Source organism: Schistocerca serialis, chromosome 10 (genome assembly GCF_023864345.2).
Source record: "Schistocerca serialis cubense isolate TAMUIC-IGC-003099 chromosome 10, iqSchSeri2.2, whole genome shotgun sequence".
NCBI classification, from domain to species: Eukaryota; Metazoa; Arthropoda; class Insecta; order Orthoptera; family Acrididae; genus Schistocerca; species Schistocerca serialis.
Window position 1 is genome coordinate 153,327,563 of NC_064647.1, and position 16,346 is coordinate 153,343,908.

Here is a 16,346-nt window from a genome sequence, read left to right on the forward strand (position 1 = left end):
CACTGTAATTCAAAATGTCAATACATCCGGATGACGGATTAGATAGGAGACAAGCCGGGATCAGCATTTATGGCCATTACAGTAGCGCTGTCCCGTGAGAAAGGATTATGCATTTTAATTTTTTCTCTTCTTTCTTGCGCGGAGAACAGCGCAAGTGGCGCCTCGCGCGGGTGGTTCTGTAAGCAGCGCCGCGCTCGCTGGTGGTGAGCGGCGGGTTGCCGTCAGTCGCGCGGCAGGCGTCGCTAGCGGAGGCAGCGCAGTGGGTTAGCGGCAAGTTCTCACGCCGCAGCGCGATCGCTAGAGAAACCGGCGTGCTGAAATTGCGTCCACTGTCCATCTCGCTAATCCTACCGTCACTCGGCGTCACAGGGCGCTGAAAACTTCCTGCCGGGCTCCGTGCGTGAGTACTGAGAGATCTAAAACTGATTTTCGTGCACTATTGAAAAAAATTACTGCGATAACAACGTACTTTAGTATTGTTTTTACAGTTATACGAACAATTCGCCTAATTCTCATACGTCGGGCTCTTTCCAGTCACTCGTTCCCAATAACCATGCATTACGTATCTTCAAAAATGTTGTGGAGGGGTTGGAGTGCTTTTCTTAAAGTGAAGATTGAATTTATTTGAAATTAACCAAGTTTTGCCTCAATTCTGAGCACTACTGTTCAAATTTAGCGTATGTCCGACTGTAGTTTTGTACATGTGAATCAAGACAGTAACCGTCCTACAAAATTTTAAAAAATTATATTGCCAGTATAAAAATAAAGACTGACACCTTGTATTTTAGCATCTGATTGCATAAAAAATTTGTTCTATGGCTCCCTGTGAAGCTGACAACACATTTGGAAATTGAATTCCAAAGAGTAAATTGTTGTTGTAGCCCCTCATAGAGTTTTAAAAACAGCACCTCTAGCGAAACTAGTGAACATAAAATGACATAATACAGCACTTCACTCCGTAATATAAGCCATTAAGTACAGTATATTTCTCAACAGTTTTAAATACATTACGCCTCTTACAAATAACTTACTAACAATTTGCTGTGATTCCTACAAAATTAATATATTGGTATTTTGAAGAATCAGCCTAAGTTGTGGATTTTCTGGCCTTTACCAGGTTTCGGCCAAATTAATCTAGCCTTCTTCAGAAGCATAGAAGGCTACATTAATTTAGTCGGAACCTGGTAAAGACAAGAAAATTTTTCGCAACTGAGGATGATTCTTCAATATATTAGTCTATTACAGTTGCTGACGGGGCTGAAATATGCAAAAAATTCCTACAAAATTGCGCCTACAATGATTACATTAATCTCACAAATAATACGTTCTCTGGAACACAAAGGTTGGTGAGGGCTAGAACGTTCTTTGCGGTATACATGAATAATTTTTTTCTAAAAATTATAAACAAAAGGATTTTTTCCCACCTTTCGCCCTTTTCCCATCATTCAGTGACTGTCTGAGATTCGATATCCTAGCTTCATGTTTGAAATTAATATTTTAATAGGACTAGGAAAATGTATGTAAGTAGATCGTTTTATCGAAATTATTGTTCTATTATTGAAAGAAAATCGATAAAACACACACTCATTCCTCTTCTCTTCAAGAAACATATTAGTAACTGATGTTTTCTGAATGAACGTAATTGCACTACTAACTGAAATACCCCCGCAGTCTAGGCCAACAGTATTTCATCCACGCATTAACACTTCAACACCTGACCTGTTCCTCAAAGGAAAATAGCATTAATGGCTTGCACTTGCCACGTGGATTTAGAAGTAATATAGGTGGACTTACCAACGATGGCAGTCTAGTTTAAGCTTGTTTTTAGCATCTATGTCACGCATTCTCCAACACCAAACAAGCGTTCAGTAGTGTTCAGAGCGCTCTGATGTGATCGTCGTAGCCAATCCGAGCATGAAACATGATCGCAGCAACGTATTTAGTGAGTTTTTACTTAATTGTCTGTGAGTTGTCATGAATGATGATGTTGGTAAGCCAGAAATTCTACACAAACACGTGAGAGACATAATTAGCAGGACACACCTTTTGTCCAGTTGCAGTGCCTGTCCGTGTCGCGACCTGCGAGGAACGCCATAGTTCGTTAATCGGACCGTAACCAATCTTAAAGCATACTACTCCTAACACCAACAATTATTAGTCCCCAAATGATGTAAATACTGATGAAATGTTGATCAATACATTATACTTATTCGAAAATGAAAATACTATAGTCTCTCTGGCGTTACTCGTAAGCTACATAGAAATGAGTGGGACCTTATCTGTAGGCAATTTAATTCAATTCAGTTTTTCATGGGATACGTTTTCGCTGCAGGGGTTGCGGTTTTCGCTTTATTTAAGAAAACGTACTAAAGTGACCCTCAAACGCACCTCGATCCACACTCATCCTTCACCACTTGTTTCTAATATGTTTTTCATGCCATTTCCTCCTACCACTTTTCAGAAAAGCATAAATTATTCCCACTGTTGTAACTGTTTCGGTTTCTACTGATTCGGCGATTACGCCACCAGCATAATCGGCTACTTTTTTGTCATTTTTAATTTAAACGTGTCCGTGACGGTAATGAAGGAAAAACGACTTTTGTAAGCGTTACACTAAAATTAATTACGTTGACAATTCGATCCAAATTCACCCTTACAAGCACAGTAATAATCAGAAGGCTTGACGAATACAACAACGTAATTGTTAATTTGTGCTTTTAAAATTCACAGAATTGTCAGGTAAAATTTACACTGGCGTTAATTTTACAATTTGTAAGTGGTCCACTAGGGTAATGATGTAATAAGGCCAGTTAATCAAGACCAGATGAGGGTTGAGCGTGGGAAGTAATTCGTCCAGTCGCCAATATTTGTTTAATGCTAAGAGAGAGCCATTGACAACATACCAGAAATCTTGAAGAAATCTTGACCGGTGGGGGCTGAGTGTGAGTAATGGTGATTTCGAACGCCACATTTCAACGTATTGCTTGAATATCACGAAAACTGCGGCCTCTAGTGGAAACGTATCCCAGCACAGATTTTAACTAAATTAAATTTCGTATAAGAAGGTCATCCCCGTTTTTGACTGTACCACTAATAGTTTTCGTGTAGCTTGCGAGGCTAAAAGAATCGCGCGTTTCTTACGGGGGGGGGGGGGGGGGGCAGGAGTAACTTTGCTGGTTGTATATTGTATAAAATGAAAGCGGTAGGGGAAGCTGAATCGCCTTGTATATACGATGTGGTCAGAAACACTCTGAAGGGCTTGTAATGGTGTTTCAGGGTGCGTTGTGCTGAGAAATGATTATTCAGAAGAAGAGATTCGATTCACTGCGACGCTTCCCATGTAATTAGCATTGAAGTTAGTCAATCAGGCCGTTTCGAGCGCAAATTGAAGCGACCCGCTAGAGCCAAACAAAAAACAGCAAAAAATTGGACGTTGGACGGTAATAAGGATCGAACCCAAGCCAAAGGCTGAGCAGTCTCGAGCCCTATCATATTTGGTATGAGAACAACTTTCACCAATTGTATCTGGCGTGCTTAAATTTGCCTGCATGCACAACGGTTTGATTGGCTGACTTCAATGATAGTTAAGTCTGTGTGACGTGCTGCATTCTTTGTTAACAATTATTTCTCAGCGCAACCTATCCTGCAACACCCTTAGAAACTTTTCCAATGTTTCTCACCACCCTGAACATGGTAATCTTTGAGATTTCCTCAATACAAATCTTAGTCCAACATAACAGTAATTCAGAAGTTTTGATGTATTAGAACACAAGTATCCTCTCGTCAAGTAGTTCTTCCATGTTTTCCCATCTAAGTTATTCCACTCATCTTCACTAAGTCTTGTCATTATGATCTGTACTCTTTCGAATCAGACCGTCGTGCCTTGTGCTTTTCTCCTCGTTACATACGTTTCCTGTCACATTACAATTCTTGTTTCTTCCGTGTTTCTCAAATGTCGATAGCACAGCAATATTCTTCCATCAAAAGCTCCACATTCTCCTTCTTTTACTTCCATTCTCTCCAACACTTCATTATGGGTTATCTTTTCTTTTCTTGATATTCGTAGTGGTCTTCTCCAAAAGATCCCTCGTATACTTTGAGCTTATTAATACGTTTCTGATGAATTACCCATGTATCTGCTCTATACGAGACTATTCTTACATCGACTTGCATCTGGTTCTTTTAGTTCTCTTCACCACATTCCTGTTCTGACGACTGAACTGAGAGTCCCAGTGACTTTCTGGCCGTTATAATTCCTTTATTAATTTCAAAATTTGATTTTTCTCTTTTCTAGAGGGTACCCTAGTAGATTTAGCCGTGACTTGTGATCTACAGTAGAATCCCGCTAATCCGAACACCGATAATCCGAACATTCGGTTAATCCGAACATGAAAACTGGGGGTCTAAGTGTTATGTGTGCCACAGACGGCCCCTGCCAGGCAGACTACACTCAAGACACCCCTGTGTACCATATAACATACACAAGCACTTGCAGGCGCAACCAAGAGGAAAACAATTCTTCAAAATAAACAGAACTTGCTAGAGACTAATGCGAACCTTTCTCTGCAGAGGTCGCCTCACAGACACACGAAAGTTGGAGTTCTCCGCCGACCTCCGCCGGCTCTATAAGGCCAGCGCAGCGGCAGTACAGCCAGTTCCTCGCCAAGCTAGGAGCACCTCCGACGGACCCCACCAACGCTCTTGATGAATAGTCGTCTACATGTTATTTGTTTTTTTTGTGTGTATATAGTAATTGTTCGAGAAGTGTAGTTCCGTTTCAATAAACGACATTATACTGAGTGTTGTACAACACTGAGTATTCTTCACTAAGTATGGAAAACTGCGCGGTAAACTGTTATACATACACACTATTTTAATTTACACAGTGCAATGAACATGTATTAGAAAAATTGACAAGAAAACATTAGGTTTAGACAATGCATGACAATGAAAGAAAAGATGTCAAACCTACTAAAATACAGCAGACATTTCATCCCTACTTTTTAGGTGACAGAAACTCAATCATTGTTTTTTGGCGTAATGAAGACAGTCTGTTACATGAGGCATAGTTGCGTCATCGTCTTATAAACATCAAAGCAGCAGGTGTAGCAGTGGGCTATTGCTACAGATAACGTTGCGTCACTGTGTGGCAGCAGCTCTCCTTTGTTGCTGTCAGGCTCATTGTCACTTCCGTCACAGCAGTCCTCTTCTTCCTGGCCTCGAGTCACAGCAGCAACTAAGTCAGTGTCAGTTAGGTTCTCCACACATGCCCCGTCCTCTACCATCTACTCATCTACGTCTCTTTCACTAGCGTCTTCCATCCAGGGATTGTCTGTACCATTTGTAGTAGATTTTCGTCTTCATTTTCAACTAGGTTGTCCTGAAATTCAAGAGATGTCCACACTTTTCTCCACGATTTTCTCAGACTTTTTTCTAAAATATTCTGCCATGCCTCAGCGGCCCAATAAACAACATCCTGCACATTGGTCTTCTGTATTTTGTCCACTAAATAAATGCTATCATCTAGGATCAGCATTGTAAAAATTGTTTTCTCTAAGTCAGTTTTAACTTTTGCAGTATGCCCTGGTCCATCAGCTGTAGAAATAATGTAACATTCGGCGGCAAAAACTTCTCCACAATTTCTTCAGCACCTAATTCCCCAGTGCTGGGGAGAGATGGCGTGTTATCAGTCAAAAGGATTGTGCGGGGAGTCAAATGATTCTCCTTAGAAAACCGTCGAACAGAGGGACCAGGCTGGCCATGAAACCATTCTTTGAACAGCTTACCATCCGTCCACGCTTTTATCTGGTTGCGATAATATACGGGCAGGGACTTCATGTTGCAGTTTTTAAAAGCTCTGGGCCTAGCAGACTTGCTGGTCAGCATTAAAGGCAGCTTGTGATTACCTGCAGCGTTGCTGCACGCTAATAAAGTCACACGATCTTCGCGCGTTGTAAAACCAGGACCATGGTCTTCAGCTTTTGATGACAGGCTTTTTGTTGGCAATGCCCTACAATTAAGTCCAGCCTCGTCAGCGTTATAAATTTGTTGGGGAGAATACTTTCCGTCACTTATCATTTTTTCAAACTCACCCAAGTATTCCTTCGCTGCATCACGGTCAGAAGAAAGCTTCTCTCCTGTAATTGTTAGCTGACAGATTCCATGACGTTTCTCGAATCTGTCCAACCAACCCGTACTCGCACTAAAAGTCTCATCACCATTCATTAACTTGTTCAGGTAAACAGCCTTTCCCTGAACCAGTGCTCCATTCAGAGGAGCTCCCCTTTCCTGCGTACACCAAACGATAAGAACTTCATCCACTTTATCGTACTGGGACTGTTTCAAAATCTGCCGAATTTCTAGTGTTTTTCTCGAAGACATTGCACAAGAGTGTTTAAGCTTCACTCGGTTCTTCTTCCAATCACAAATGGTTGCTTTACCAACACCCAGTTCCGCTACCAGTTCCGTTTAGATACACAATTGTCTATCCGCTTCAAGGCATTGAGTTTTTCTTTGAGAGTTAACGTTGTACGTTTCCGTTTACTCATGACGAAGATACGTGCACCACTACACCTGAACGAATGCAGTACAACTGTTACGCGTGCCAGCGATCGATAACTAACATAACCAAGCACTTTGAGAGCGAACTGGCATTTAGTTCACTGACCTCAGACACTACGAAGGTCTCAACAATGCACAACAACAAGTGAGCCATTGTTCCCACACTTGTTCCCATTTGTTACCACGGTGTACCTACTTATCTGCTTGGTATACTTCATTCTAGAAACTCGTCACCGTAATTCCGGCTAATCCGAAAAATCGGTAATCTGAACAAGGTCCAGTCCCAATTAGTTCGGATTAACGGGACTCTACTGTACATTAACTGCTTGCATTGAAATTTTATATATCGAAGAACATTCTTTAATTGCATGTCGCCAATTGCTTGCAACACCTCTTTGAAGAAAGGCCAAGCTAAGTATTGTCAATTTAATTTACTGTAATAAACTCCATTAATAAGGTTTGCTTGAATGTTGTCAAGCTGTCCCAGAAAGCAGCTTCCTAGGCACCCTATATTAGACGAGTGGCCACGACACCACACAAAGACGTGCACCGTGACTGGCCAGCGCTACTGCGATATCCTTCGTCAGCATGCCGTACCCACCCAAAAGGAAAGAGACATACTCAACACTTTTCATGCAAGACAGGGCCGCACCGCAAATCGCTCATGAAGTTGGTCTGTTTCACCGAAACACATTTAGAAAGAATCCAATTATCAGTGGATCGTTTCCAAATGCTTGGCTGACACGATCACCTGATCTCACTCGCTGTGATTTCTGGTTGTGCGGCTACCTGAAGGTCGGGGTTACCAGGGGAACATTGACACGTGTGCTGATTTGAGGCGCAGCATATGAAGAGAGGTAGCCAGCATAACTATGGACATGCTTCGTTCTACTGCGCCGAATGCAATCCTGCGCTTTCAGACTCTTCTGGGCGCTGATTGGCGTCATACTGTGCCCCTTTTGCAGCAGTAATGGTACCGGTATGTAATGGTATGATGTACTGTAGCAGCACATTAAAAGTGTTTCAATTAAATTGATTCTGCCCTATTTCTCCTCCACACGTCCTTGACATTAATGCCACCAAGTCTGGTCCTCTTATGGTAATTAGTTTCCATGTTATAACATGTTAAATAGGGAAAGTTAGCGAGGTGCCGGGGATAGCAATGCATTTAACACTAAATTCCTCTAGAATCTTCATATGTAAATGATGCTCTAAGCCGCCCCCCCCCCTTTTCTAACTCCGACTTTTGCTGTTGTACATGGATTAAGAAGAAACGCGAACTGACTGTAATCGACCCTGCAAGTGGAGTAGAAAAGAGTTTGGCACCTGCAATAATTTAATTTGATAGAAATTAATTAAATAAAGGAAAGTCTCATTAACATAGTGAGAACTGAAAGGGTTGCTCTACCAATTAACAGAATGAAAATTCTGTCCAAAATAACAATTTGATTTATTATGACTAAACTCAAAATAATAAACCAAACACATGAAACAATTACAATACATCAAATTGGATCAAATTGGATACTCAAATAAATGCTGTGAATGTGAAGTTGTGCATAAACTAGATTGTGACATGAATGACGAAGTGGTAATTGGAGCCAATTCCTTGCAACTCAAATCTTAAGAGAAGCACCCAGCCACCTCAATATTAATTGCTGCTGCGGTAGTGATACCTCAGACAATGAACACCCAAGACAGAACAAAGTTAGAAAAGACGAACAGGCGCGCTCTGCTGAGCTCTGATTATCACAGAGCAAATTTCCCTAATCTGCCGGTGCTGCGGACATACATTACCATGCTGTCTTCTTAACTGCAAGGACACGATCTGGCGTACCGGAAGCGATGGCTGGTTTCTTCGACGTCCCGTCGTGGTGATGATAATGTCGCGAATATAGCCCGAAACAAATTCTCCTGGTCTGGTTGTTCCAGACTAAAGACTTCCTAGCAACACAAATACGCCTCTGAGGCAGACGAAGAAGTCTCGCTACACAATCACTGACGGTACAGCGAGTGATTTTAACAAGAGAAGTCACACAGTAACTCCAGTACAGTCAACTTTAGCCAAAACTGCTCAAGACGGACAACATAGGCTGCTTGTACGCAGAACGCTCAATTGCCAACTGTACTCGGAAAGTTACGTTGAAGTCGAAACTTCAGCAACTTTGTCAAACAGTTACAATTATATGAAAGTATATTAGACAGCCAACGGAAGGCAGGCTGTCCAGAACAGCGAGAGGTCAGTCTTGTAACCTACTGTGACCGAAAGCCGAGAGTCGACCCTCTCAAGAGCACCCGTATAAGCCAACACAGAACATTCCCACCCCCACGACAGTGGCTGTGTTTAAACGTTCCAATCAGCAACCCGAAAACCGGCGGAAAATTCCACTCTATTGCCCACGCACTACTATTCCACCAATGGAGATACTTGGCGTCAATATCTGCGCCGATTTTGCTACGTCACGGAGCTATCCCCTGAGCAAGCCAATCACAGTTACGATTTTGCAGAAAACGCGGGAATCTGCCCGCCAAGACTGCCTGAGAACACAGGTCATTCCCATGCCTCGCTGGTAGCCTGCCAGAAAGTGTTTTCACTAAGTTTCTGCGAAGCAACGGAAACTCTAGCCCAGCCGTTCCGTCAGTCCCCTATGGGGCGTGTCACCCCCACTCTTACGACAATGTCGGCTTCTGGACGGGATCCACTCGACTCTCTCACACCCGTCGGCTTAACCCTTTCAAGATCAGTAGTACCCGCCTGTCACTGGACCACCCAGGTGACGAGAGACGCTTCGTGGGAAGTCCGCGTGTGAAGGAATAAAGGAATAGCAACTTTTCACCGCATGCAATTAGAGAGGAAAATCTAATTACTCAGGCTAAGATACAAATATGAGAGGGGGCTCATGCCACTCTCAAGTTTAATTATAACCACCAAGTAGATCACTGGAAAGCTATTATGTTTATTTGATAATGAACCTTCAGACAGAAGTGTTTGTTTTCTGTTGGTAAGAGATTACATATGTAACTTGCATCCTCCTTGCCTTGTGCTGTGACGATTTGGTCAGCAGAGAGTACAAAGTAATATACATATTTTCCTAAATCTTAGATGGGACGTTATGTCTTTAATCTTCTTTCAGTTTTACTTCTTCCAATGCGATTTGCATCTACAAGTAGCGTTTCTAAATCCCTGTGCACCTATCAGAATCGACAGTTCTTTCTAAGACTGTGTCAGCCGTACACATGCAGTGACATAATAATTCTAAGTTTTCGAAAACGGCCACAATTTCGGAGGAACACAAATTATATGTGTGTTACCTTTCACCATTTGATTTCTTCTTAGTGCAGTTAGAGTTAAACGTAATACTCTGCTGAAAGTGACTGATGATTGTATGTACCTAATGTCTAGGTACCGTATCTGTTATACTGAGCGTCATATCGATCAGGTACAGTGCGTGGCACTCTGTTATCTATGCAGAAGAATGGTGTCTTTTCTGTATGCGTTTCAGTAAGAGCGCAACGGCTTCTTGACTTTGGTTTCAGTGTGCTGCAGTAGTATCGTCTGAACTATGGGAATCAATAATTCTGTCCTCTCCCTGTCTAACTCAGCCACAGCCCCCCCCCCTCCACCGCCCCAGGCAGGCAATCATCTACTTCTCCCGCCTCCCCTCTCTGTCCATCTGCTCCTGTCCCCTCCATCTGCTCCACCTCCGTCTGTCCATCTTCTCTTTTCCTGTCCAAACCCATTTCTGAATACATCTTCTCACTCCAAATCTCCCCCTGCCTCCTCTCGCTGTCCATTGTAACCAAACACTCTCTCAGTCCATCTCATCCTCCCCATCGTCTATCTCCCTCTTTCTATCAATCTCCCCTTCCCTTTCTCTGTTTATTTCCTCCCCCCACTCTCTTTACCCATCACTTATCAGTCTATATTCTCCTGCCACTTCCTCTGTCAAGCTCCTCCTTGTTTCTTCCTTTGTAGATTTACTCCTCCCTCTATCCACCTCCCCCTCTTCCATTTCTTTGTCCATTTCCCCTACGCCTCACTGTGTCGATGTCTCCCCTCATGTCTTAGTCCACTACCTAAATCCAACTCTTTATCTGTCCAGCTGTTCCTCGCCCTCCTGCCTCCATGTTATCAACTCATCACAATAGGAAGTTTCTGGTTTCAACCAAAACCATATCTTTCTCCTGACAGTAACATTTCACTCACATTTCGTTGAAATCGATCAATCGATATAACAGGAGATTTTTAGCGTTGGCTTTGCCAGAGAACGCTCATGTCGTATTTATTCCTCAAATATGTCACACATGTTTGTCGCACATATTTCATCTGTATCTGTATCGTGTTTGTCCTCCAGTTTCGGTTTCATGTAGCTCAATCCCTATGAAGTCATATCTCCCGAGCTATGTGCTGTACATTGATACAATATTGCAGGTACATTCAGTGGTAAATTTTTATTCTGTTTGTGAAATGTCTTGCGAATAGAGTTAGTTATAAACACGATATAAATTAAACATCGTGCCTAATGCTTCAGTTTTTCATCCATCTCGGTCAGTATCTCATGTTCTGACCTTTGTGTCGTACAATGATGTAAGTTTGTAAGTCCATAACAATCGCAAAATCTGGCCCGAATGTAGTTGGTAGTAAATACTCTATGTAATCATAAGCATCTGGATACACCTTAAAACATACGTTTCTCATATTAGGTGCATTGTGCTGCCACCTACTGCCAAGTACTCTATATCAGCGACCTCAGTAGTCGTTAGACATCGTGAGAGTAGAATAGGGCGCTCCGCGGAATACACGGACTTCGAACGTTGTCAGCTGATTGGGTGTCACTTGTGTCATACGTCTGTACGCGAGGTTTCCACACTCCTGAACATCCCTACGTCCACTGTTTCCGATGCGATAGTGAAGTGGAAACGTGAAGGGACAGGTACAGCACAAAACCATACGGGATGACCTCGTCTGTTGACTGAGACCGCCGACAGTTGAAGAGGGTCATAATATGTGATAGGCAGACATCTATCCAGTCCAACACACAGGAATTCCAATCTGCATCAGGATCCAGTGCTAGTACTATGACAGTTAGGCGGGAACTGAGAAAACTTGCATTTCATGGTCAAGAGGCTGCTCACACATCTCGCCGGTAAATGCCAAACGACACCTCGCATTGTGTTGAGCCTAAACATCGGACGATTGAACAGTAGAAAAACGTTGTGTGGATTGACGAAGCACGGTCGAGAATGTGGTGATCCAATGGCAGGCTGTGGGTATGACGAATGCCCGGTGAACGTCATCTGCCAGCGTGTGTAGTGCCAACAGAAAATTCGGAGGCGGTGGTGTTATGGTGTGGTCGTGTTTTCATGGAGGGACTTTGCATCTCTTGTTCGTGGCACTATCACAGCACAGGCCTACTTTGATGTTTCAAGCACCTTCTTGCTTCCCACTGTTGAAGAGCAATTTGGGGATAGCGATTGCATCTTTCAGAACGATCGAACACCTCTTCATAATGCACGGTCTGTGTCGGAGTGGTTACACGACAATAACATCCCTGTAATAGATTGCCCTGCTCAGAGACCTGACCTGAATCCTATGGAACATCTTTGGGATGTTTTGGAACGCCGATTTCGCGCCAGGCCTCACCGACCGACATCGATACCTCTCCTCAGCACAGCACTCCGTGAAGAATGGGCTGCCGTTCGCCAAGAGACCTTTCAGCACCTCATTGAACGTAGGCCGTGAGAGTGAAAGCTGTCACCAAGGCTAAGGGTGGGCCCACACCATATTGAATTCCAGCATTACTGATGGAGGGCGCCACGAACTTGTAAGTCATTTTCTGCCAGGTGTCCGGATACTTTTGATGAAATGGTGTATGTAATAAGTTAAAACCTCAGGCGAGATCTGGCTGTTTTATTTCATGAACAACAGAATGCAGTATGGGACGTTTTCCTCATTTCATCGTATTCTGCGACTGTCATTGAGAAAAAGCTTCGTAAAGGTTTTACAAATTATGTGTAAAGTTTTCTGCAAGAGTCTCAGTGCTCTAGCTGCTCTCATTCTCACATATTACACGAATAAAGTTATAGTATTCGCGCCTGTCTGGATGCTAAGTGATGTGTATACCATGTTTGGTTGACGTCGATCTTTTGATCTAGGATGAGATGTGGGACATAGACACATAGGTACACATGGAATCTATTTTTACAATATGTATGGATTACCGTTGTGGCCAAGATAGACACGAAGCCCACGCCTACTACAGTAGTACAGGTTTATATGCCAACTAGCTCTGCAGATGATGAAGACATTGATGAAATGTATGATGAGATAAAAGAAATTTTTCAGATAGTGAAGGGAGACGAAAATTTAATAGTCATGGGTGACTGGAATTCGACAGTAGTAAAAGGGAGAGAAGCAAACATAGTAGGTGAACATGGATTAGGGGTAAGAAATGAAAGAGGAATCCATCTGGTAGAATTTTGCACAGAGCATAAATTAATCATAGCTAACACTTGGTTCAAGAATCATGAAAGAAGGTTGTATACATGGAAGAACCCTGGAGATACTAAAAGGTATCACATAGATTATATAATGGTAAGACAGAGATTTAGGAACCAGGTTTTAAATTGTAATTTTGGTAAATATTTTTGGAATATAGTGATCAATAGATTATTATATTCTGACTAAAGTTCAGTCTTGATCACACCATTTACCGGTTACCTATATCATTGAAACATAAATCGTGTGATCAAGACTGAACTTTAGTCAAAATATTTAAATTGTAAGACATTTCCTGGGGCAGATGGGGACTCTGACCACAATCTATTGGTTATGAACTGTAGATTAAAACTGAAGATACTGCAAAAAGGTGGGAATTTAAGGAGTTGGGACCTGGATAAACTGAACGAACCAGAGGTTGCAGAGAGTTTCAGGGAGAGCATAAGCGAACAATTGACAGGAATGGGGGAAAGAAATACAGTTGTAGAAGAATGGGTAGCTCTGAGGGATGAAGTAGTGAAGGCAGCAGACGACCAAGTAGGTAAAAAGACGAGGGCTGATAGAAAACCTTGGGTAGCAGAAGAAATATTGAATTTAATGGATGAAAGGAGAAAATACAAAGATGCAGTAAATGAAGCAGGCAAAAAGGGATACAAACGTCTCAAAACTGAGATCGACAGGAAGTGGAAAACTGCTAAGCAGGGATGGCTAGAGGACAAATGTAAAGATGTAGAGGCTTATCTCACTAGGGGGTAAGATAGATACTGCCTACAGGAAAATTAAAGAGACCTTTGGAGAAAAGAGAACCACTTGTATGAATATCAAGAGCTCAGATGAAAACCCAGTTCTAAGCAAAGAAGGGAGAGCAGAAAGGTGGAAGGAGTATATTGAGGGCAGATGTGAAAATTACCGAACTATCAGTTTAACAAGTTACAGCTGCAAAATACTAATGCGAATTCCTTACAGACGAATGGAAAAACTGGTAGAAGTCGACCTCGGGGAAGAGCAGTTTAGATTCCGTAGAAATGATGGAAGACGTGAGGTAATACTGACCTTACGCCTTATCCTAGAAGAAAGATTAAGGAAAGGCAAACTTACGTTTCTAGCATTTGTAGACTTAGAGAAAGCTTGTGACAATGTTGACTGGAATACTCTCTTTCAAATTCTAAAGGTGGCAGGGGTAAAATACAGGGAGCGAAAGGCTATTTACAATTTGTACAGGAACCAGATGGCAGTTATAAGAGTCGATGGGTATGAAAGGGAAGCAGTGGTTGGGAAGGGAGTGAGACAGGGTTGCAGCCTCTCCCCGCTGTTATTCAATCTGTATATTGAGCAAGCAGTAAAGGAAACAAAAGAAATATTCGGAGTAGGTATTAAAATCTATGGAGAAGAAAAGAAATTGGAGGTTCGCCGATGACATTGTAATTCTGTCAGAAACAGCAAAGGACTTGGAAGAGCAGTTGACTGGCATGGACAGAGTCTTGAAAGGAGGGTGTAAGATGAACATCAACAAAAGCAAAACGAGGATAATGGAATGTAGTCGATTTAAGTCGGGTGATGCTGAGGGAGTTAGATTAGGAAATGAGACACTTATAGTAGTAAAGGAGTTTTGCTATTTGGGGAGCAAAATAACTAATGATGGTCGAAGTAGAGAGGATATAAAATGTAGACTCGCAATGGCAAGGAAAGCATTTCTGAAGAAGAGAAGTTTGTTAACATCGAGTATTGATTTAAGCGTCAGGAAGTCGTTTCTGAAAGTATTTGTATGCAGTGTAGCCATGTATGGAAGTGAAACATGGACGATAAATAGTTTGGACAAGAAGAGAATAGAAGCTTTCGAAATGTGGTGCTACAGAGGAATCTTGAAGATTAGATGGGTAGATCACGTAACTAATGAGGAGGTATTGAATAGGATTGGGGAGAAGAGAAGTTTGTGACACAACTTGACTAGAACAGGGGATCGGTTGGTATGACATGTTCTGAGGCATCAAGGGATCACAAATTTAGCATTGGATGGCAGCGTGGAGGGTAAAAATCGTATAGGGAGACCAAGAGATGAATACATTAAGCAGATTCAGAAGGATGTAGGTTGCAGTAAGTACTGGGAGATGAAAAAGCTTGCACAGGATAGAGTAGCATGGAGAGCTGCATCAAACCAGTCTCAGGACTAAAGACCACAACAACAACAATACCGTTAGACTAATTTTCGAGCACGTCGAGCTTACATACTACAACAGTGCAGTGAGAACCTTAGGAACCTAGCACGGTGATAGCGCTACTTCGACTGTCTGTGAATACTGTAAACCATACTTGCGGGACTGAAACAGAGAGACCGCAAAGAGCTACAGGACATAAAGTTATGTATGCTTCATATCGAATGTACTGTAAATAAATACAGTTATATAATTGCGTAGCCTTCCGCGGCCAGAGTCAGTCGACATAAAAGTTTTCTGGGTTTGGTACCGCGTCATAATGTAAAAACTACTGCTGCTATAGAAAAACCAACGTTTCGGCCACTATTGCAGCGGTCTTCTTCTGGGTGTAGAAGAATACCGCTGCAATCGTGGCCGAAACGTTGGTTTTTCTATAGCAGCAGTAGTTTTTACATTATGACGCGGTACCAAACCCAGGAAACTTTTATGTCGAAATACAGTTATCCTTTAATTCTTCTGCAGTGTTTGACGTCTTATATAGTGTACATCCACCACACTAGACCGACGGACACAACACTTACAATGAATATGCTGTTTTGTACAGAGAAATAATGTTTCTAGAAAAGTATAGTGGAATAGAGGACAAAGCCCAAAGCGGTGCTCAGTGTGAACAAATGTACTGAGTAGAAATAGGGAAAAGTACCTGTTATTTTTTCATTGAATGGCTGTGGAGCAGTCAGTGAAGACAGTAGCATTTCTAAAAGATCTGGTCTGATCGAGGAATGGCAGACCCCTGACTGAGGGTCACTGGAAGAATCCATATGGCGTGTATTCCACCCGTAAGGGAGGTAGCTTACGTAACAGTAGTTCGATCGATACAGGAGTACTGCTTAAGAAGATCGCAGTTGTTCCAATATGACTTCCAAAGTTATAGAACGAAATTTACCTAGAGAAACTCACTGTCAACTTCAACTAACAACTTTTTTCGAATTGGAAGTGCTCAGAATGTGGTACCAGTCATTGGTACTTTAGTGAAAAGCAAAGTAAAGCTCGCTGACGTACTTGTTTTTGTGTAAAAAGCTTTCATAAAATGTTAACGATATAAAAGGTAATTTCAATTTAAAGTTGTACCG

General features: G+C 42.2%; 1 protein-coding gene across 2 annotated transcripts in view; it reads left to right on the top strand.

Annotated features, from left to right (window-relative positions):
• LOC126424852 (connectin-like) overlaps positions 1 to 16,346 on the top strand; it is a 746,266-nt gene that overhangs the window by 13,879 nt on the left and 716,041 nt on the right. Inside the window, exon 1 of one of the 2 annotated variants that reach the window (XM_050087663.1) lies at positions 300 to 400. The exons of the other annotated variant lie outside the window; for it this stretch is intronic. The gene's annotated coding sequence lies outside the window, so the exon portion shown is untranslated. Of the gene's footprint in view, positions 1 to 299; positions 401 to 16,346 lie in introns of those variants that run through there. 2 annotated transcript variants of the gene reach the window in all.